Source organism: Vicia villosa, linkage group LG1 (assembly GCF_029867415.1).
Source record: "Vicia villosa cultivar HV-30 ecotype Madison, WI linkage group LG1, Vvil1.0, whole genome shotgun sequence".
Classification (NCBI taxonomy): domain Eukaryota; kingdom Viridiplantae; phylum Streptophyta; class Magnoliopsida; order Fabales; family Fabaceae; genus Vicia; species Vicia villosa.
In genome coordinates, this window is record NC_081180.1 from 210,450,577 (window position 1) to 210,475,375 (window position 24,799).

The 24,799-nt window shown below is 34.0% G+C and overlaps 1 long non-coding RNA gene across 1 annotated transcript; it reads left to right on the forward strand.

Annotated features, from left to right (window-relative positions):
- The first annotated feature begins 838 nt into the window (after positions 1-838).
- On the forward strand, positions 839-2,561 carry LOC131622236 (uncharacterized). Its single transcript, XR_009289810.1, has 3 exons — positions 839-1,071; positions 1,249-1,358; positions 2,161-2,561. It is a non-coding gene; the product is annotated as an uncharacterized LOC131622236 (long non-coding RNA).
- Positions 2,562-24,799: the final 22,238 nt, after the last annotated feature.

Sequence of the window (24,799 nt, forward strand, 5' to 3'; positions counted from 1 at the left end):
AGGACATAATAGGACCAAATGTCCCAATCGTGGATCTAGCTCCACAACATAGTTTTTAGTTTCGATGATATTTGTAATTTACTTTTTCAATGAAATGAACTTTTTTTTATAAATTTTATGGGTTACAACACAAAAAGGATTACCAAAAAAATAATGGATTCATGAATCATATTGAAAGAAATTACCAAATATTACCATGGAAAAAATATTTGGAACCAATAATATTTTCAAACATTTAAGAGAAAATATTACCGAAAACATTAATGTTGAAAGTAAAAAATTACCGAAAATATAATACCATGGAAAAAAAATTTATATAAAAAAATCATGTTGAAAGAATATTTGAAAAATATAATATAAAAAAATTTAGAAGGAAATATGTTAAAGAAAAAAAAATAACAAAAAAAAAGAAAAAAAAAAATATGGGGGGGGTGTTGTCGCCAGGGGGGGTGGCGACAACACCTAAAATTTACATGTAGGCGCCAGGCCCACTGGCGACCACGTTTTGGGCCCATTGTTGTCGCCACCCCCCCCTGGCGACAACGTGTTATTTTTAGCAAAAAAGTGACATTTTGGGAATTTTTTTGAAAACCTTGTTATTTTTGGAATTTTTTTAAAAAAAATGGTTATTCAAAAAAAAATTCTGGAAACTTCCCTTAATTGTATTTTATTATAATTTTTTTATTATTTTCTTTTCTCTCATTACTTAATAGCATGACTAAATACAAATAACCAAATTCACCTTATAATTGTTTTCTTTCAGGCTTGCGACTTTTCACTATCTGCAGCAGTTTCACTTTCTCTTCCCAATGCTCCTTTCTTATTATCAATGCAAATCCTTCAATTCTATTTTATCTTCTTCCAATTCCTAATCATCAACCATTATTTTCTCATTTCCTCCATCTTAACCCTTCCTCTCTCTCCCCTTTTAAATTTCCCGTTAACGTTGAAGATTTGGTTTATGTAGCGCAATTTAAGGAAAGGGGAGAACGATTCCTTCTTTTTCTTCTTCAAGTAAAGGTGGTCTGAAAACTTATTGAGTTGGTGACAAGTCCGACGGCAAATTTGTCGGTAGGTTATGCTATCAATTACCGAGGAAAGGTTGTTTGAAAATTAGGGTTTATAAAAATTTATCATTTTTCACAATTGGGGTTTATAAAATTTACTTGGAAGTATAATTTTTCTGGTTTTTATTTTCTGGTTTTAACAAATTGCAATGGATTTTAAAAGTTTCTTCTGGTTTCGCAGATTGTACGTGTAGATTTGGTGCCATTGATTTGCACGTCGCGGTGGTTAATCTGCATTTACACTGTATGATTTGGATTCTACGGTGGTTCTGAGTTGTGTCGTCGATGGCGGTGAGTATGGGCTGTATGGCTTTTCTGTTTGTTTTTAACTTAGAACCACCTTAGAAAGGCTGAAAATGCTCTTATAGAAGCTTTGGATGAGCTTTGGATTAAATTGTTACTTGCAGTTTTATGAATTTGCTTGCATCCATTTTAGATTATAGAAAAGAAAACACTTATTTCTCACTGTTTTTGTCTTAACAGTAGAGTTAGGTCAATTCTTCATGTTAACACATTTGTTTTCATTTTGTTTTCTATAATATCAGTGTTTATCAGACTTTTTTTCATCATTTTTTGTTATGTTATTTATTACTTTGCATTTCCTATGACTTTGTATATATATCAGTGTTTATCAGACTTTTTTTCATTATTTGTCAAGTGCTCATTAAGGTTGGTTAAAGAATGGTTGTTAAAAGTAACTGAATTTCTCTTTATAGTTAAATTAACAGTATTTTATTTCTGTCTTATAGAATGAAAGTAATTGGTGAGATTTTCATGTGACGAGAGATAGATTTGTCATACCGCTTACCAGAAAATGTTGCAATAGTAACTCTCGAGGTAGGGCTGGTGTAACTTAGAACTCATTTATAAATTCCTCATTCTGTAGGGAATAAAGATATACAGTATCATCTCATCAAAGAATCACCTAAAAGAACATGAAGCATGAAATCCAAAATATGTTGATTTTTTTAACATAAACTTTTGATGGTTTATATGATTTTATGTTAAGCTATCTTATTGTAATTTGTAAGCTCTTGGTAACGGAGAAGTCCTTCTTTGACTGATGCACTTATTTGATGTATATTCTCTTTAGATTTCACCGCATCCTACGCCTTCTGATGCAAATGAGCCTATATTGTCAAGTCATAGTGAAATAAGGCCAGAAATCACAACATGCTCATACTAAAAATAACATGCCCATGCTGAAATAAGGCCAAAAATCAAGAATTTTTTAGAAGCTGAAAGTAAAGCCGGTGAAGAGCAAGTCGATGAGCATGCAGATAATGGGAACTCAGATTCACAGCAAAACATGTTTTTCTTGGATGCTGATCATTTTCCTAAATTGCTAGGCATGCTACACATAGAAACAACATTTTTAGAAATTGCTATGCATGATAGCTCTCATTTTTTTGTACGATGAAGAATTAAAGGAAGGAATTGTTTGGTTCACATTCATTGTCTGGGTTTGGATAGTTACAATACTATCTAGGTGTTTATAGGGTGGAGGTAATTCTCTTGAAATGTATTCAAAACATATAGCGTTTTTCAGATATGGAATTGTGGCTTGGTGTTATATATGTTTTAAGAATTTGAAAGTTCAAAAATAATTTTTTTTGGTGAAATAAAAAATAATTTTAACATAAATGAAACATACCTGCCTTTGGATAATATATAATTTTATTTTATTTGTTTAATCTATTTTTATTTAGTTCTAATTTAAATTACTTTTTTAATTTTATTTATAATTTTGTGTTGTTATGAATCTTTTAATAATTTGTTTAATTTGATCTTATCATTATACTAAGGCAAGTATGTTTTGTAATTTGATCTTATAACAAAATATTTATAAACGGAAAAAGGATAAAATTGATCTTATCATTTATTATTGTTTCCGTTTATAATTCTCATTTTATATTTTAAAAAGGATATATAATTATTATTTGAAGATAGTCCATATATCTTAAACATTACTTTAATATTTTAATAAACATATTAAGATCTTAAAAAATATTTTAAAAAGTATATATAATTAGAGTTTAAAGGTAGTGCACTGACAGTGTAAACAAATTTTACACATACATCCAATCAAAATCCTTACACTTGCCATGTCATATTCATTTTTTTAAATTAAAATTGTGTTTTAATTGGATGCATGGTTGTGATTGGTTGACAGTGTAAAAATATTTTACACTGTCAGTGCATATCCCTTTTTCTCATGTTTGATCTTATCATTTATTATTGTTTGATATAATAATTCCTATTAAAATTCATTAAAAAGGATAAAATCAAATCAATCAATAATAAATATCTATTTTTTGAAATATTATGGACTATTATAATAAACATTAAAAAAGGATAAAATCAAATCAATCAAATGTTTTGAAACGGTGTTATTTAATTTTTATAAACGGAAACAAATTTACTATTGATTCAAATATTTTTATAAATAATGGAAAAACAAAAATAATATTTAGATACGAAAAAAATATATATTATTGATTCAAATATTTTTATATACAGATAAAATTATAGGTATGTTTTTATTTTCTCATTTAAAAAATAATAAATTGTTTTTGTTAAATAATTTTGTCTTTCTTTCATTTCATTTTTATTACATTTTAGAAACAAATGCGCATAGTATACCGACTATAGAAAATAAATTTTGATCAAATTATAAAATATCATTTTTTTAAAACATGAAATTAAAACAATTAAAACGGAAACATAAAGTTATTGATCAAAATATTGAACAATAATAGGAACAAATTTACTATTGGTTCAAATACTTTTAAAATAATTCAAAACAAAAATAATATACATACATACATATATATATATATATATATATATATATATATATATATATATATATATATATATATATATATATATATATATATATATATATATATATATATATATATATATATATATATATATATATATATATATATATAATGTTAATTCAATTTTTTTATATATCCAAAAAACTATAGGCACTAATTTATTATAACTTTTAGAAATAAAAAACTTTTTTGGTAAAGTAATTTCTTTTATTTCATTTTTATTATATTTTGAAAACAATATCGCGTACCATACCAGTAATCGTGTGAACGCACGAGTATCCCACAAAAAAATGAATGTTTTTATTAATACCACAAAAAATCATAATTGTTTTATTAAATTCTAACACCTCAACTAATCTAAGGATATAAAAAAAAACTTTTTTTAAAAATTATTATTTTGGCAAACTAATTTTAAATGACTTAAAACATTTTTATTTGACATTTTAAATCTTATACATTATTTTAAACATGGAATAAAAAAACTAAGTTGTTTTCTAAAAATAAAATCTCTTCAAATCATAACATACTATAAATATTTAAACTTTTTAATTTTTATAATTTCTTTGATAAGATTTTAATCTTTATCATTTTATTCACAAAAATCTATAAATATATAAGTTTTCTAAATTAAAATTTCATATAGATTGTTTATTAGAAATAAAGGTCATTTTTAAAATGAGATCTTATTTGTTTATTTCATGACAAGCACCTTTAAATAGAATTTTCGTTTTAATTTTTTAATTGATATTATATATTTAAAGACAAAATTATTTTTTTGTTAACTTACAAAAAAATTTAACAAATTCTATGCTTTTTAAATTAGCATCATAATTTAAAAATTAAAATATTGTTTTAAGTTAAATAAATTAAATTTTTAAGTAATAAAGATATTTTTATAAATAAATTATAGTTTATTATTGATAAAAAAATTGTGTGCAACTAATAACATTGATAGATTTTAATGTTAATATAACTTTATTTGAAAATTATAATTAATTATAAAATAATTTTTTTTAGTATAAAAAATTTTACCCGTGCCTCGCACGGGTACAAACACTAGTAATATAATAGAAATAATATGTAATAAAAAATCATTTTTATAATTCCTACATGATAAAATTAACGTGCAATAAACAATTATACAATAACTTCTCTCTTATATTACTATAAAATATTTCTTTTAGAGCTTAAGGGTATGTTTGGATATCAAGAAATGAACGGAGTGGAATGAAATGGAGCGGAGTGGGATGGAGCGGAGTGGAACGGAGCGGAACGAATGTACCATTCCATTGTTTGGAAATTTAAGAACGGAATAAGACAAATTATTCATCCCGCCCAAATCGGAGGGGAAGGAATATGGTGGTAAGTGATGGAATGGAATGGAATCCATACCACTCCTTTTCGCTCCGCTCCATCCGTTTTTAAATTATCCAAACAACGAATATCATTTTATTCCATTCCATTCCATTCCGCTCCGCTCCATCCGATTCCATCAATCCAAACAAAGCCTAAAGGTAATGCACTGTCAGTGTAAAATATTTTACACAGTCAGTACATCACAATTCTTAAAAACAAATATTTTGTATGTGATTTAAAGAAAAAGTCAAACTTCTAATAAAACTAAGAAAAAGTCAAACTTCTAATAAAACTAACAGTTATGATTTTACTGACAGTGTAAAACTGCTTTACACCGTCGTCGGTGTATTTCCATTAAATCCTTTCTTTTATACTAAACATTATTTTTTGCCAACAATTTATTAACACTATTATCTCGAATAAATTTAAAATCTACTTTTTATATTTATTTTGCAATTTTCTATTTTATAATTATAATTATTTATTATTTTCGTTAATATGCATTTAAAATGATCTATTTTCTTTATTGTCTTTGCAAATATAGCTTAATTATTATTTAAAATATGATCATCTATCTATTATATGTATTAAATTTTACAATATATTGTTGACAACTTTATCTGATTTTAGACAAATCAAATAATTTTTTTTTAAAATTCTATATACTCTCATAAAATGACTCTTAAAATTTTATGGTTGGGAAATTAAATTTTAATATTACTGCAAATAAATTTAAAAATAATTTTTTAATTTCTCTCTTTTTATAATTATACATTAATTAGTATCATATTTATTTATAATTTAATCAATATGCATTTAAATTCTTTATTTTAATGAAAAATATAACATAATTGTCTTTTAAAATGATGGCATTTTCTTAAATACAATTTATTGCATATTTTATATTTTTATTAGATACATTCACTCTAGGAAGACAGTCAAAGTTGAATGTTTCATAGTAAAAAAATTGTAGGCTTCAGTATCAAGTGAAGGATTGTCTGGTATAGAGATAATACAATTTTCAATCACTGGTCTTAATGTTGAAATGTTGCTGCTAGAAATACATCAATTACAAAATTAAAGCAGTTTTTATTGTGTGCAGAAATCACGCAGATTTTTTTATGCAATATATCCTTGGTGTCTCACAAGTTAGCATTCACTATTAGAAATACTCTGTTTTCCTGCGGATTTACCTGCGAATTTGAGCTAAATTTCCGCAGGAAACACTTTTCCTGCGGTTTTTCCTGCGGTTTCTGGTCCCCAGCTAAAACCTTCGTGGGTAATATTTTCGGCAGGAAGTTCCGCAGGTAATTCCGCAGGTAATTCCGCAGGAAATGATCCGCAGGTAAATCCGCAGGTACTTTCTTTCTCATTAAAAAAAATAATTTTATAATTTTGGATACATTATAAATTATAATTTAAAATAACCATAATATAAAAATAAAATTAGAATTTAAAATGTTTTAAATTTAAATAAGACAAATTCATAGAACAATAACTTACTTTAATTTAATCACAAAACAGTGTTAGCATTAATTTAGTACTAACATATAGTATTTTTAGTCAAATAAATTTAAATAATTGCTACTAATTATTATTATAGCCACGTGATGAAGAAAATTGGTTTGCTGAATTCTTATACTCTCATTAATACTTTGCTTATAAAATACATGATGAAGAAAATATTAATAAAAAAATCAATCTTTTGCATGACAAAAATGAATTGATACATAGAGTATACACCTCATTCCCAGAATGCAGTACAGCTCTGCACCAAACTTTCCAGGATTTCCACTTGATGCTTCATCTTTAACCAGTTCAAGTCTGAGCATTTCAAATTCAAAGCCATTTTTCCATTACCTTCCACAACGGAACTGAGTAGCAACTCCATTCTGAACAGAAAAAACCACTTTGGGAAATAAGCGCTCCGTTGGAGCTTTTGGGAAAAACCTCTTATGCGTTGTAAGATAGTAAATAATATATTTAATTCTAAAGTTATTAAAATGACAAAAAAAGGCTTACTAGACGGTTTGTAGGCAGTAACATACTCAGCCGGTATCTGAATCTCAATCAACAAGTTCACACCCGTGCCGAAGCACCTTGTGTGGCGTCCGAAGTACAACTTGATCAATTCCATTCCAGTCCTTTGTAAGTTTAGTTCCTGCTCTAAATTCCCATACAGCAGCAGAATGCCCCATCTATCAAAAAAACCTAATAAGCTTATTGAATTTAGTACATGCCAAACTTCAAATAAATTCCCATGAAAGACCAATTTTCAAGTATAACAACTAACATAAAAGTAAGATTCATATTATGTCTTAACTAATTAAAAAAATATACACAGCTTTTATAACTAATTAAAAAAGTTCTAGACAACTATGTCTTGAATAGAAACAATTCCAGAACAGGAATGTGTTGCCAATGAAAATATATGCAGACCTGCTCTTGATGGATTGAATTGACAGCTGCAAGTGGGATTTCTGCATATTCTGTATCTGCAGGGATGATTTAAGATGCATGAATATATATGAACCAACATAATCAAAAGTAAGCAAAAAAACTACCAAGCAACTCGAGAATGATTAACCATATACTTGTGTTCAAATTTTGTCTCAATGGAACTTATGTATGACTATATGTTTAAACGGTAGGACTATTTTCCATATACTTGTTTTCACTTGATTCAGAAGGGGTTGCAATCCTTTCTACCAATCAATAGCACCAAGACCACCTTGACAAGCTGCATCACCAACACTAGACTTTCGAAGTTGACATGTCCAAAATAATGTCCACTAGAAAAACTACCAAAACAATATAGTAAAAAAGTAGAAAACATGAGCTATGTTGCTTTAAATTGAAACAAACATTCACACCATACTATAGTTACCCTGCCTTCAGCGAATGTCGTCGACAATAGAGAGAAAAGGAAAAGATAGAAGATTTGGGCACATGTTGGTGAAAGGAGAGAAGAGGTTTTATGATTAACAGTGTAGGAGCCACCCGCTTGTGATTCCCAAATGTATTGCTCATCATCATTATGTTTGGTGGTGACGATGACTTTCTCTGCAACCAGATAAGCAGATTAGAGCCAAACACCAAATTGGCCAATCATGCTGACATCAGCACCAGCCTGCAAGGCCTCCATAAACTCCTTAGTTCCAGACCTCGCAATAGTACCCAAGTTATTCACCAAATCTGAGAAAAAAAACCGAATAAGAACTTTAAGAAACAGTTTCCAATTCCAATTGAACAGTTTGAGTTCATATTTTAAATTACATTAAGTTTGATAGAATCCAACTGCAGGGTCGTGTTCGAATCGGTGACATTACTACTGATTAATACTAACATTACTGATTTCAGAAACTAACGAGCCAGTGAAACAGTATGAAAGACCCGTGGCAGTCGTGAATAATAGAGTCAAAAGAATATTCTTCTACTAAATCAACCTTGAAGAGTTGCAACCTATCCTTTGCACAATCAAGTTTAAGCAAATGGTTAACATGTCCCTGCAGTAACTATGTGACACATTAATCAATCTCAAATGCCGAGACTAAAATTGTTTGCTTTCCATTAAATAGAGTAATTGACTTACTTGAAAATATTAGAAAAAGCTACCAGCAATGTCTGTAAGGGAAGATAAATTGAAGCAAGCACTGGCCCTCCTTTGCTAATAGTCCATATTTGTATTGCTGCTGCCACTCCTGAAATCACCACTCCCTGATACAGAAAAAACGACGAGCCGAATTCATATACTGTAGTGAAATATCAGATTGAACAATCAAGTTTGATTTACGAACCGAGTACAAAATACTATAGACCTCGTCAAAGGAATTGAGCTGCCAAGCTTTGGGATCCTTCTCAAGAAATGCTGCAATCGTCCCAAACTGCACAATACCAAATAAGCTAGTAAAAGCAGAAACAGTGAGTTGTGTTGAATTTTTATTCAGAACAAATGCTTGCATCAAAATCCAACCAGACCAACTCAAACAGTGACCAAAGAGAAAAATTCCACCCGAGTTCATGTTTTTCCCATTGAAGTCCTCAAATAGAGACAAGAATTGTCCCTGATATACTGCTAAAGGTGATTCTGGAGCATAAATTGTTGGTCCTTTGTATAGGGTAATGATTGAAGCTCCTCCAACAGAAGCAAGTACTCCAAGAACCTTAGCTATACCATTAAGCCTATTTAAGCGCAAGCTCTCATATCTGCACTTTGACATACATAATTGAACAAGTTTATGAATACATAATCAAAAAGTTCTGAACTTTAAGCCTTAGAGCACAAGGTCTATAACTTATAACTTGCCTTAGTATCACAGCCATCAGAAATGTTAGGGCAGGAACAGAATTTTGCATAGCAGAAGCAAATGTTGGCGATGTATTGTCCAAACCCACAAGGTAATCTTTCATAGTTATTCTGTTATAGGCAGGTAACATTTTAAGTTATATAAACATGTTTTATTCAATAAAAAAATGAAAGAAATGGCTTCATGGAAAGAGACTGTACCCAACAAGTCCAAGTAAGAAAAACTGTAACAAACAAGAACTGTTTATTGGTGGCCTATCTTTCCTTGCAAAGAGGGAAACAGATAAAAAAACAAGAATTGAGAAAGTTGAATACTATAATCAAAGGTTGCTATAAGTAAACTCATTGTGGCATTTGAACAAACACTTTGATTACAAAAATCACCTAAGTTTATAATCAATATAACATAAGTAAACTCATTATGGCATTTCAACAAACACCTTGATTACAAAAATCAGCTAAGTTTATAATCAATCTAACTCATTGTGGCTCAAAACAAACACCTTGATTCAGTAGAAATCAAAATCGTTAAACAGAAATTAAGAAGATCAGATGAATTTACCTGAGTTGAAAGGGGAAAAGTACAAGCTAGGGTTCAGAGATTCGATCGGTGGTTGCGATTGTGAGAGTAGATCGTTGCGAAGAAGATTAATCATGGTGTAAACTGTAACGGGTGATGGCTTGGTCAACTCCAAACGTGGCCGATGATAGAGCGATTCTGCAATTTCTCTGTTATGAAGGTTTTTGTTTTGAGCGAACTCCAAAAGTTTGTTTGGTTTTGTTATGGTTGAGTTGAAGTACTTAGGCCTTTGTTTATTCATTTAAACTTGAAGCATTAACAGTATGGTTTAGCTTGGATAACTCATGTTTCCGTAGATGCATTTATGGAAGTGGGGGTATAAATGAAATTTTGCGTGGTGTCTAAAAGATCTATGGGATGCATTGAAAAATCGTCCACCATGTTTGCGGGTATTTTTCACGTAATCGCCATTCCATATGGCGCCACGTACTTTTCAAAAAAAATCTGCGGTAAAATATTTTAATGTCCGATTTGCAGGTAAATCCGTAAGTAACAGTAAATCCACGGATTATAAAATTTTTTTTAAAAAAAAGGAGGCGCAATATAAAATGGCCAAACATGGTTATTGAGATAATATTTTTGAAATATAAGTTACTTATGTATTTTCTTAAAAAATTGATTATTATAAAAAAATCTTCGATACCAATTTTCAAAATTTTTAATACCTTTTATTAATTTTATTTTTCAAATATTTTATACCCTTTATTTCATTAAAAAATTAAAATGAAAATTTAAAAATATAACAATTTCACTTTAAAACATTAATTAATATTATAATATTAAATAATTAACCATTAAATATAATAATGATTAATTTTTAAAAAAATTTAGACAAAAATGACTTATTTTAAGAAAATAGTTAAATTTGCAGCAAAATCCGCAGGAAACTTTCCTGCGGAATTACCTGCGGATTTTGTATAACAGTTGGGTTCTAATAAAGTAGATATTCGCAGCAAAATTCGCAGGAAACATTACTGCGGATTTACCTGCGGATTTTGTATTATAGTTTCGTTTCATGTTTGAAATATATAAAGCGCAGCAAAATCCGCAGGTATTGCTGCGGAATTTTCTGCTAGTTCTAGATCCGTAGTAAAATTTATTTTATTTAAGAAAGTCCCAGGAAATTCCGCAGGTAAACCTGCGGAACATTTTCCGCAGGAAATTCCGCAGGTAATACGAATTGATCATTCTGTAATTCTAACAAACCTTCATAGATATATTATTATAGACTTGATGGATTGTTTCGCTTGTTGGAGTTTCTATGTAAATAAATTGCATAACTGAACAATCTTTCAAATAGTAAATATGAGGAATGTATATATCTAAGTGATTGAGCAATCACACTTTCATGTAAAAAAATAATAAGATAAATATTATTATTGTTTCATATAATGAACATACCCTAAAAAGAAAATCACGTTAACCAACCAAGATTCTCTTCCTTAACCAACATACCCTTAAAAAGAAAGAACGTTAGTTAAACGATGAGAGAGAAACAACGTGATTCTCTTCCTTCTCTCTAGGATTTTTTCTCTTTCGTCTTCTTAGTAGCAATGGCTTGGCAGAAATCTCATAAGAAAATTTTCAGGCATGTTACCTCTAGATGGGATACATTCCCATATGGCGGCAAGCAGGTGGGAGTAGGGGAGTCAATTTCTACCTTTTATTTCTCTGAGTTTCCGGAGAGGAGCAGAGCGGTGGACATATTCAAGCTTTTTAGTTGTGTAGGAGAGGCGGTGGAGGTGGTGATTCCTCCCAAACGCAATAAATTTGGAAAACGGTTCGGGTTTGCGAGATTTAAAGAAGTAACGGAAGAGAGGATGTTAGCGGTAAAACTTGACAACATTTTAATAGATGGTAAGAAAATTCATGTTAACCAACCAAGATTCGCGAGGGAAACAAGGGATGGAAGAAACAGAGGTCAAGTCTATAAGTATTATAACGGAGGTGAAGGCCGCATGAAGGATAATCAGAGTAGGGTTAACAGAAGGGTAGAGAACAACTTGTCATTCGCAGATATTGTTCAGGGAAGAGAATCGGGTAAAGGAGATGGAGCTGTTAGACCTTTGATCAGTTTCAGTTCAACATCAGAAAGCAAGGAAAGGTGTAAGAAAGCATTCGTGGGTGAGGTTATTTTCCCGGGAGAATCGTACAATATTCAAACTCACATGGAGATATAGGGCTTTTTCTCCATAAAGGTGCATCCTTTAGGGGCAAATTTATGTTTGTTAGAGGAACTGGAGGATGGAATTTTACAAGAATTGATAAAGGATGGAGAATGGTGGTGGAAGCAGTGGTTCAAATCTATCAGTCCTTGGCATCCGAAAATGGTCGATAATGAGAGGGTGATGTGGGTGAGATTGTATGGAGTCCCTAGTCAAGCTTGGAACAGTGACTTCTTTGAAAGAATTGCTAATCACCTGGGTTCATTCATATGTGTGGATGAGAGTACCAGTTCTGCTATTAATATGGATATAGCAAGAATCATGTTAAGGGTACCTTTTAGTTTCATTCTGAAAGAGCAGCTGAGTGTATCTATTGATGATGAAATCTTCAATCTGATTCTTCGAGAAGATACGTATGGGCCGGTCAGAATCTTGGAAAAGAAGATCAGAACTTCAACGGTCAACTCTAATCTCTCATCTTCCTTCGGAGTAGACAGTGAAGCTGGAGGGTTTGAAGATGATGAGATTTTGGAGGAAATCGCTGAATCAGAGGATTACGAGAGGCAAGTTACTGTCGATGGGGAGGAAACGAAAGAGAAGGGGTGGACCGGCACCGGTGAAGGAACTGGCGGTGGCGTTCATGGGAAAGGAGGTAGCGCTTCTTTACACGGTGGAAATTGCGAAACGCTAGGACGCCCTAGGGTTAATGATAATCTGCTGGTAGAGTCAGCTACATCAGATTACGGCACATCTTTTGATAAGGCTATTCAGGCTATTTTGGAACTCAAAAGGAAGGAGTTGGACAAATTGAAAAACGTTTCTGATTATTCATCAGAACACACTATCTCGGTCCATCAAATACCAAAATCACTTTATGGTGTTTCTAAAAAGGCGGAGGGGAGCAATTGTTTGGGTGACGTTTCAGAAGCTGGATTTGAGGAAAAAGAAAAGGACAAGTCGGTGAGAGTGGGTGAAGAGGTGGGGGCCACCAATCAATTAGCGGTGACTAGGAGTATGTCTAATATTAAATATTTAAATTTAAATGATATTGGAAGGGGCAAAGAAGGAACAGCGGGTAGGCGGCCCAACAAGAAAGTTTTTATTCCAAAGCCCATTAAGCAGCACATGGACTCAGGTGTTTTAAAAGGATCTTTCCAGGTGCCTCCTTTTAATACTTATTCTACAGCTAGTAGTTCCAATGATATAATTGAATCTGTTTCTTCTGCTTCCCGGCCTGTCGACTCAGATATCATTAGGTGCAACTATAGGACCCTTCTGAATTTAGATAGAAGTGGGGGTGGTAGATTGAGTAAGGAGATGGCAAAATTAGGGGTCTGCTATGTTCAAGAAGGGGTCACTGTTCGAAATAATTTGCTGGAAGAGGAAGATTTGGTTAGGGGAGGTAAAAGAATTGAGGGAAGGAAGGCGACTTTGAACTGTTTTAAATGATTATTGGAAGCTTTAACATAAGGGGGGGGAGGTAGTATAATTAAGAGGAAAAAAATTAGAAGCTTGATTTCAAAAGGAAGGGCTGATTTTTTTCTTATTCAAGAAACGAAATTGAAAAATATTCCGGTTTCTTTAGTGAGAAGTATGTTGTTAGAACAAGATTTGTTCTGATCAATTATCTTAGTTTTGATGATAACAATAATATGAATTTTGCTTAAGATAATATGGTACTCTAATCCAATGCAATTTCCTTTTCAGGAAATATATAAAGAGTACGCATAATTCAGCGCTCAGAAGCTTTGTCTCAAAGGGTTCAGCATGCAACATCAGAACATGGTCTGGCAAGACATCAGAAGATGGTCGAAGCAGAATCAGAACATGGGTCTATGGAAGCATCAGAAGAACAAGAGAACAGAAGCACTGAAGTTCTGATGGTATCACGCTCAGAAGCACTTCAAGGTCAGAAGATCAGAAGATGCTATGCACCAAGCTGTTTGACTCTGATGATATTCAAACGTTGTATTCACAAACATCAGATCAGAAGGAAGTACAAGTGGCAGGCTACGCTGACTGACAAAAGGAACGTTAAAAGCTACTAAAGGCTACGTCAGTAGACACAGCGTGAACAAGGCTCGAGGTAGTTGACAAAAGCGTATAACATTAAATGCGATGCTGTACGGAACACGCAAAGCATTAAATGCACTCAACGGTCATCTTCTCCAACGCCTATAAATATGAAATTCTGATGAGAAGCAAGGGCGACGATTTTAACGATCCTGAACAAAACAACGCTTATTCAACTTGCTGAAAACTCTGTTCAAATCTAAACTCAGAATCTTCATCTTCATCAAAGCTCACTACATTGCTGTTGTAATATTTTAGTGAGATTAAGCTTAAACGATTAAGAGAAATATCACAGTTGTGATTATCGCTTGTAAGAAGCATTTGTAAACTCTTAGAATTGATTACATTAAGTTGTAAGGAACTAGAGTGATCGTGTGGATCAGAATACTCTAGGAAGTCTTAGGAGTGAACTAAGCAGATTGTAACTAGAGTGATCGTGTGGATCAGTAGACTCTAGAAAAGTCTTAGAGGGTATCTAAGCAGTGTTCCTGGAGTGATCAGTGTGTGATCAGAAGACTCTGGAAGACTTAGTTGCTGACTAAGTGGAAAACCATTGTAATCCGTGCGATTAGTGGATTAAATCCTCAGTTGAGGTAAATCATCTCTGCGGGGGTGGACTGGAGTAGTTTAGTTAACAACGAACCAGGATAAAAATAACTGTGCAATTTATTTTTATCTGTCAAGTTTTTAAAGCTACACTTATTCAAACCCCCCCTTTCTAAGTGTTTTTCTATCCTTCAATTGGCATCAGAGCGCCGGTTCTAAGGTGCAAGCACTTAACCGTGTTTAGAAAAGATTCAGGAAGAGAAAAACGCTTCAGTAAAAGATGGTTGATGAAAGTGAGAAGTCTACACCTACACCTGCATCTACATCTGGCTCTGCTGAGCAATACAACGGTAACAATGGTTATACTAGACCGCCGGTATTTGATGGTGAAAACTTTGAATACTGGAAAGATAAACTGGAAAGTTACTTTCTTGGTCTAGATGGTGATCTATGGGATCTTCTGATGGATGGTTACAAACATCCAGTAAATGCCAGTGGCGTAAAGCTGTCAAGGCAAGAAATGAATGATGATCAGAAGAAGCTTTTCAGAAATCATCATAAATGCAGAACTGTTTTGCTGAATGCTATCTCTCATGCTGAGTATGAGAAGATATCTAACAGGGAAATGGCCTATGACATATATGAGTCCTTGAAAATGACTCATGAAGGAAATGCTCAAGTCAAGGAGACTAAAGCTCTAGCTTTAATCCAGAAGTATGAAGCCTTCAAGATGGAGGATGATGAAGACATTGAAAAGATGTTTTCAAGATTTCAAACTCTTACTGCTGGATTGAGAGTTCTTGACAAGGGATACACCAAGGCTGATCACGTAAAGAAGATCATCAGAAGCTTACCCAGAAGATGGGGTCCTATGGTGACTGCATTCAAGATTGCAAAGAATCTGAATGAAGTTTCTCTGGAAGAGCTTATCAGTGCCTTGAGAAGTCATGAAATAGAGCTGGACGCAAATGAGCCTCAAAAGAAAGGTAAGTCTATTGCATTAAAATCCAATATCAAGAAATGCACTAACGCTTTTCAAGCTAGAGAAGAAGATCCTGAAGAATCAGAATCTGAAGAAGAAGATGAACTGTCCCTGATCTCCAGAAGGCTAAATCAACTCTGGAAGACCAAGCAAAGGAAGTTCAGAGGCTTCAGAAGTTCAAAGAAATTTGAACGTGGAGAATCTTCCGATGACAGAAGATTTGACAAGAAGAAGGTCATGTGCTATGAATGCAATGAGCCTGGACACTACAAGAACGAATGTCCAAATCTTCAGAAGGAAAATCCCAAGAAGAAGTTTCATAAGAAGAAAGGTCTTATGGCAACCTGGGATGAGTCAGAAGATGATTCAGACTCTGAAGACGAGCAGGCCAACTGTGCGCTGATGGCGACAGAAGATGACGGATCAGAATCTACATCAGAATCAGATTCTGAAGAGGTATTTTCTGAACTTACTAGAGATGAGTTAGTTTCCGGTCTAACTGAACTTCTGGAACTCAAGTCTCAGATTAGTCTCAAATACAAAAAGCTGAAAAAGCTATTTGAATTTGAAACAAAGAAGCTTGAGTTGGAAAATTCTGAATTAAAAGAAAAACTTTTAAAATTATCCAATAATGTTGGATCTCCTTCTGATTCAGAAAAATCCACTCCTAGTCTAAACCATATTCTGAAAGAATATGATTTAAGTTTCAGGAAGTTCTTATCTAGAAGTATTGGCAGAAGTCAGCTAGCTTCTATGATATATGCTGTGTCTGGAAACAAAAGAGTCGGCATTGGTTTTGAGGGTGAAACCCCATACAAACTTGAACCTGTTGATGAAATGAAATTCACATACAAGCCATTGTATGATCAGTTCAAGTATGGCCACTCTCATGATATTAGGCACACTTCACATGCTCAAAGTTTTCACATAACACACCCCAAAAAGCATGTGACACAACTTAGGAAATATCATGAAACTCACATTAAGAATTATCATGCTGTTCCTCCTATTGCTTACAATGTTAAACCCAAGTTCAATCAGAACTTGAGGAGAACTAACAAGAAAGGACCCAAGAAAATGTGGGTACCTAAGGATAAGATTATTCCTATTGTAGATATCCTTGACTGCAAAAAGGACAAAGCACAACATGTCCTGGTACCTGGACTCTGGATGCTCGCGACACATGACAGGAAGAAGGTCTATGTTCCAAGACCTGGTGCTTAAGTCTGGAGGAGAAGTCAAGTTTGGAGGAGATCAGAAGGGCAAGATAATTGGCTCTGGAACTATAAAGTCTGGTAACTCTCCTTCCATTTCTAATGTACTTCTTGTAGAAGGATTAACACATAACCTCTTATCTATCAGTCAATTGAGTGACAATGGTTATGATATAATCTTTAATCAAGAGTCTTGCAAGTCTGTAAATCAGAAGGATGGCTCAATCCTATTTACAGGCAAGAGGAAGAACAACATTTATAAGACAGATCTGCAAGATCTTATGAGTCAGAAGGTGAGTTGTCTTATGTCTGTTTCTGAAGAGCAGTGGGTCTGGCACAGAAGATTAGGTCATGCTAGTTTGAGAAAGATTTCTCAGATTAACAAACTGGATCTGGTCAGAGGACTCCCTAATCTGAAATTCAAATCAGATGCTCTTTGTGAAGCATGTCAAAAGGGCAAGTTCTCCAAACCTGCATTCAAGTCCAAGAATGTTGTTTCTACCTCAAGGCCATTAGAACTCTTGCACATTGATCTGTTTGGCCCAGTCAAAACAGCATCTGTCAGAGGGAAGAAATATGGATTAGTCATCGTAGATGATTATAGCCGCTGGACATGGGTAAAATTCTTGAAACACAAGGATGAGACTCATTCAGTGTTCTTTGATTTCTGCATTCAGATTCAATCTGAAAAAGAGTGTAAAATCATAAAGGTCAGAAGTGATCATGGTGGTGAATTTGAGAACAGATCCTTTGAAGAATTCTTCAAAGAAAATGGTATTGCCCATGATTTCTCTTGTCCTAGAACTCCACAGCAAAATGGGGTTGTAGAACGAAAGAATAGGACTCTGCAAGAAATGGCCAGAACCATGATCAATGAAACCAATATGGCTAAGCATTTCTGGGCAGAAGCAATAAACACTGCATGCTATATTCAGAATAGAATCTCTATCAGACCTATTCTAAATAAGACTCCCTATGAATTGTGGAAGAATAGAAAGCCCAACATTTCATATTTCCATCCTTTTGGATGTGTATGCTTTATTCTGAACACTAAAGATCATCTTGGTAAGTTTGATTCCAAAGCTCAAAAATGTTTCCTTCTTGGATATTCTGAACGCTCAAAAGGCTACAGAGTATACAATACTGAAACATTGATTGTAGAAGAATCAATCAATATCAGGTTTGATGATAAGCTTGGTTCTGAAAAACCAAAGCAGTTTGATAATTTTGCAGATTGTGATATTGATATATCAGAAGTTGTTGAGCCAAGAAGCAACGCATCAGAAGCAGAGCTTCTCAGAAGCAAAGAATCTGAAGATCAAGTATCAGCTTCTCTGGAGGATCTAAGCATTTCTGAAGAACCATCTGTCAGAAGATCATCCAGACTCATCTCTGGTCATTCAGAAGATGTCATTCTTGGAAAGAAGGATGATCCAATCAGAACAAGAGCATTCCTTAAGAACAATGCAGACTGTCAATTAGGTCTTGTATCTTTGATCGAGCCAACTTCTGTTGATCATGCTCTAGAAGATCCAGACTGGATAATTGCTATGCAAGAAGAATTAAATCAGTTTACAAGGAATGATGTTTGGGATCTTGTTCCTAGACCAGATGGATTCAATATAATCGGCACAAAATGGGTCTTCAGAAACAAGCTCAGTGAGAAAGGCGAAGTGGTAAGGAACAAAGCCAGACTGGTGGCTCAGGGTTATAGTCAGCAAGAAGGGATTGATTATACAGAAACCTTTGCACCAGTGGCCAGGTTAGAATCTATTCGTCTATTAATTTCTTTTGCCACTCAACATAACATCACTCTCTATCAAATGGATGTTAAGAGTGCCTTCTTAAATGGTTATATAGATGAAGAAGTTTATGTCCATCAACCTCCTGGTTTTGAAGACGCTATGTCTCCTAATCATGTTTTTAAATTAAAGAAATCGTTATATGGATTGAAACAAGCTCCCAGAGCTTGGTATGAACGCTTAAGTTCTTTCCTTCTGGATAATGGTTTCACTAGAGGAAAAGTGGACACTACTCTCTTTTGTAAAACCTTTAAAAGGGATATTTTAATTTGTCAAATATATGTAGATGATATTATTTTTGGAACATCTAATGCTACACTTGGAAAGGAGTTTGCTGAGTCTATGCAGGCTGAGTTTGAAATGAGCATGATGGGAGAACTCAAGTATTTCCTTGGAATACAAATAAATCAAACATCAGAAGGAACGTATGTTCACCAAACCAAGTATGTGAAGGAACTTCTGAAGAAGTTTAATCTTCTAGACTACAAAGAAGCCAAAACTCCTATGCATCCAACATGCATTCTAGGTAAGGATGAGGTAAGTAAGAAGGTAGATCAGAAGTTATACAGAGGTATGATTGGATCTCTTCTATATTTGACTGCTTCTAGACCTGACATTCTGTTCAGTGTTTGTTTGTGTGCTAGATTCCAATCAGATCCTAGAGAATCTCATTTAACTGCTGTTAAGAGAATTCTAAGGTATCTGAAAGGTACTACTAATGTTGGCTTAGTTTACAGAAAATCTAAAGAATACAACTTAGTAGGATTCTGCGATGCTGACTATGCTGGAGACAGAATTGAAAGAAAAAGTACTTCAGGAAGTTGCCAATTTCTTGGAAGTCATTTGATCTCTTGGTATAGCAAGAAGCAAGCAACTATTGCTCTATCAACAACAGAAGCAGAATATGTCGCTGCTGCTGGTTGTAGTACACAGATGCTCTGGATGAAGAGTCAGTTAGAAGATTATCAGATATTTGAGAGTAACATTCCTATATTCTGTGATAATACTTCTGCTATATGTTTATCTAAGAATCCTATTCTTCATTCAAAAGCTAAACATATTGAGATTAAACATCATTTCATAAGGGACTATGTTCAGAAGGGTGTTATATCTTTAAACTTTGTTGATACAGACCATCAATGGGCTGATATCTTTACAAAACCCCTGGCTGAAGATAGGTTTAAGTTCATTCTGAAGAACATCAGTATGGATTTATGCCCAGAATGAGAAGATGAGAAGTTCTTATGTATGAGTATCTTCTGAAATGAAAATGGATTAATTTTTTTTTAATCAGAAGTTCTGATTGAAATCTTTTAGAAATTATGATTCGGTTATTAATAACGTTTCATTGTCTAAGTTGATTCAGAACCTCTTTTAAAGCAAAACAGCTGTTATGTTTTTATCTCGGGATGGTAAACCTGTCGTTACTATTCATGGATAAACGTGCGTGCAGTTGAAGGGACGCCGACCATAGGTAACTGTGCTAGTCACCTCATTTGTCTTTATTATCTCTCCTCACGTCACGTAACATTAAATGCTATTCATCATTCGTTTCATCTTATTTTTCTTTTAAATACTCTTCAATCTCTTCTCTTTCCCTCTCATCCTTCTCTATCTCTTTGCATTCCTCATCAAGTTTTTCTCTCTCTCTCTCTCTTCCATATCAAACCCTACCTGTTCATTTTTCTGCAAACCCATCATGAACTCTTCATCAAGCCCAGGAAATAATGAAAATGATCAAAACAACAAGAGAAAAGCTGATGAAACATCATCTTCCAAACCCAAAAAGATCAAAATCACCTATGATCCTCTCAAGGTGAATCCATTCGAAGCAATGTTGTCTGGAAACTATTCTAGACGTGTGTTTCATCCCCCTGGTGAAAGCCCTCCATCATCTCCATCTTCTTCCTCATCTTTCGACCTTCAAGACTCAACTTCCTCTTCATCTAACCCTTCCTCTCCCTTAATCGATTCCGAAGAAATTTCTTCATCTTCACCTGCTGAGAATGTTGTCTCTGGTAAAGATGATGGAAGATCTGCATCAGGACCAAGTCTCCCTGATCCCTCGCCTGGAAGCCCAAGAAGCAGTCAATGAGGCGTTTCACTCCTTCATGGCATGCTGGCATAGACTTTGTCTTAGCTAGGGTCTTAGACTTTGGTCTTTGTAGTTTTCTTTTCCTTGTTGCATCTGCTTGTTAAACATCTTCATGTAATATCTTTTGATTATCAATGAAAACTTTCCTTGCTGTTACATTCCAGTGATCTTATTTGTCGTCTTAAGTATCTGAATCTTTTGAAATATTCTTTTTGATGTTATGACAAAAAGGGGGAGAAGATAAATGATAAATGATTTGATTAATCTATCAGTTGCTGGGTAAAGCTCCCACACATTTACTAACAAGAACTGCAAGTTCTATATGGTTTAAGTGTTTTGCAGGCATAAAGAAGTGAAGAAAATCTTCAAAGCAAACACAAGAAGCAAAACCATGGAAACTGAAGCAAGCTGAGTGCTGTCAAGCTTCAGAAATCAGAAGCAAGAAAGAAGAATGAATCAGAAGCACTGATAATAGAATTTGATCCATATTTGTCTATTTGATTTGACAAAATTCTATTTGCTCTGATATATTGTTTGCTCTGATACATATAATGTTATGGCTCTGATACATATAATGTGTTCAAACATATATTTTATGTTCTAACTCGTTCATGCTGACTTTTGTCGTTTAGTTTTTGTTCTGTAACATTTCAGGATGTAGAGATGCTCAGATGAAGCTCTGGTACATTCAACAATGTTCTGATACAAATCTAGCATGAAGTGATGTTGGTAGAAATTCAAAGCTCTGAAGCTATCCGAGGGAAGCAGAAATCAGAAGCTGCGAATGTTCTAAAGATCCAGAAAACTCAAGTTCTGAAGCTGTCCTAAATGGAAGCAGAAATCAGAAGCTGTGAATGTTCAGAAGATCAAAGAAATTCAAGTTCTGAAGCTGTCCTGAATGGAAGCAGAAATCAGAAGCTGTGAATGTTCAGAAGATCAAAGAAATTCAAGTTCTGAAGCTGTCCTAGATGGAAGCAGGAATCAGAAGCTGTGAGTGTTCTAGGGATCTAAGGAAATTCTAGTTCTGAAGCTGTCCTATGGAAGCAGAAGTCAGAAGCTATGAATTCTCTAAAGACAGAAGCTTATATGATCGTCTCTACCGAAATAATCAGGGAAGTCTTTTATTAAAGTTCTTCGAGTATTTATTTCAGGGGGAGATTATTTATCTCAGGGGGAGATTGTTAATCTCAGGGGGAGACATATTCATATGCTTATGCTATAGCTGTGTAATTTGTCTTTTGCCGTCTGTTCTTTCTGATCGCAAATTCATATCATTTATATATGTTTTTGTCATCATCAAAAAGGGGGAGATTGTTAGAACAAGATTTGTTCTGATCAATTATCTTAGTTTTGATGATAACAATAATATGAATTTTGCTTAAGATAATATGGTACTCTAATCCAATGCAATTTCCTTTTCAGGAAATATATAAAGAGTACGCATAATTCAGCGCTCAGAAGCTTTGTCTCAAAGGGTTCAGCATGCAACATCAGAACATGGTCTGGCAAGACATTAGAAGATGGTCGAAGCAGAATCAGAACATGGGTCTATGGAAGCATCAGAAGAACAAGAGAACAGAAGCACTGAAGTTCTGATGGTATCACGCTCAGAAGCACTTCAAGGTCAGAAGATCAGAGATGCTATGCACCAAGCTGTTTGACTCTGATGATATTCAAACGTTGTATTCACAAACATCAGATCAGAAGGAAGTACAAGTGGCAGGCTACGCTGACTGACAAAAGGAACGTTAAAAGCTACTAAAGGCTACGTCAGTAGACACAGCGTGAACAAGGCTCGAGGTAGTTGACAAAAGCGTATAACATTAAATGCGATGCTGTACGGAACACGCAAAGCATTAAATGCACTCAACGGTCATCTTCTCCAACGCCTATAAATATGAAATTCTGATGAGAAGCAAGGGCGACGATTTTAACGATCCTGAACAAAACAACGCTTATTCAACTTGCTGAAAACTCTGTTCAAATCTAAACTCAGAATCTTCATCTTCATCAAAGCTCACTACATTGCTGTTGTAATATTTTAGTGAGATTAAGCTTAAACGATTAAGAGAAATATCACAGTTGTGATTATCGCTTGTAAGAAGCATTTGTAAACTCTTAGAATTGATTACATTAAGTTGTAAGGAACTAGAGTGATCGTGTGGATCAGAATACTCTAGGAAGTCTTAGGAGTGAACTAAGCAGATTGTAACTAGAGTGATCGTGTGGATCAGAATACTCTAGGAAGTCTTAGGAGTGAACTAAGCAGATTGTAACTAGAGTGATCGTGTGGATCAGTAGACTCTAGAAAAGTCTTAGAGGGTATCTAAGCAGTGTTCCTGGAGTGATCAGTGTGTGATCAGAAGACTCTGGAAGACTTAGTTGCTGACTAAGTGGAAAACCATTGTAATCCGTGCGATTAGTGGATTAAATCCTCAGTTGAGGTAAATCATCTCTGCGGGGGTGGACTGGAGTAGTTTAGTTAACAACGAACCAGGATAAAAATAACTATGCAATTTATTTTTATCTGTCAAGTTTTTAAAGCTACACTTATTCAAACCCCCCCTTTCTAAGTGTTTTTCTATCCTTCATATGTGGGGGGAGGATGAAATGGACTATTCCTTTTCAGGTTCTGAAGGCCTCTCTGGTGGTTTGTTGTCCATTTGGAGAACTAGTACGGTTTCGGTTTTGGCTAGTTTTAGAGGCCCGGGGTTTCTTGGATCAAAAGTTTTATGGGAAGGATCTTGCTACTATATCTTCAATGTGTACTCAGCTTGCTCTTTATCTAATAAACGTGTTTTGTGGTCTCGGTTGATTGAGTTGAAAAACAGGTACCAAGATGGTGAATGGATTATAGGGGGCGACTTTAATGCGGTGAAAAAGCGAAGTGAGAGGAGCGGAATTTCTTCTTCAAATGGCAATGTGGAATGGAGAGAGTTCTCGGATTTCATTGATGCTACCGGTCTTGTTGATGTTCCTTGCAAAGGAAAGAAGTTCTCTTGGTTTAGTGGTGATGGAAAATCTAAAAGTAGAATCGATAGATTTCTTATTTCCAATAATATTATATCGAATTGGGGGGTGGCTGGCCAATGGATAGGTATGAGAGATATTTCCGATCATTGCCCGGTTTGGTTGATGGTAGACAAAGAAGATTGGGGTCCAAAACCGTTCAAATTCAATAACGAATGGTTTAATGACAAGAGTTTTGTTGATTTTGTTAAGAAGGAGTGGGAAGGATTTAGAATTCATGGGAGAGGTGACTATGTGTTGAAAGAGAAATTTCGTTTAATAAAAGGGAGATTGACTTGGTGGGAAAGAAATGTATTCGGTAAAATTGATTTGGAAATAGAGGATAATGTGAAGGAATTGAACGAGTGGGACGATAGGGATACTTGGGATGAAGAAGTTCAACTAAATAAGGTTAAAGCTTCTAAGAACATATGGTTTAATCTCAAATTAAAGGAGAACATGCTTATTCAAAAAAGTAGGTTGAAGTGGTTAAATGATGGGGATGCTAATAGTAGATTTTTCCATAATGTTGTGAAAGAGAGGAGGCGTAGAAATCGGATTTGTTCATTAAACACTAATGAGGGAGTTGTGAATTCGGTTGAAGCGGTGAAGGAAGAGGTGGGGTCTCATTTTGAAAGAAAGTTCAAGGAGGATTGTTTTGAGAGACCTTTGTTGGATGGAATTGCTTTTAATTCTTTGACCGAGGAGCAATCTTTATCGATTGAGGTTCCTTTTTCGATTGAAGAAATTAGAGATGC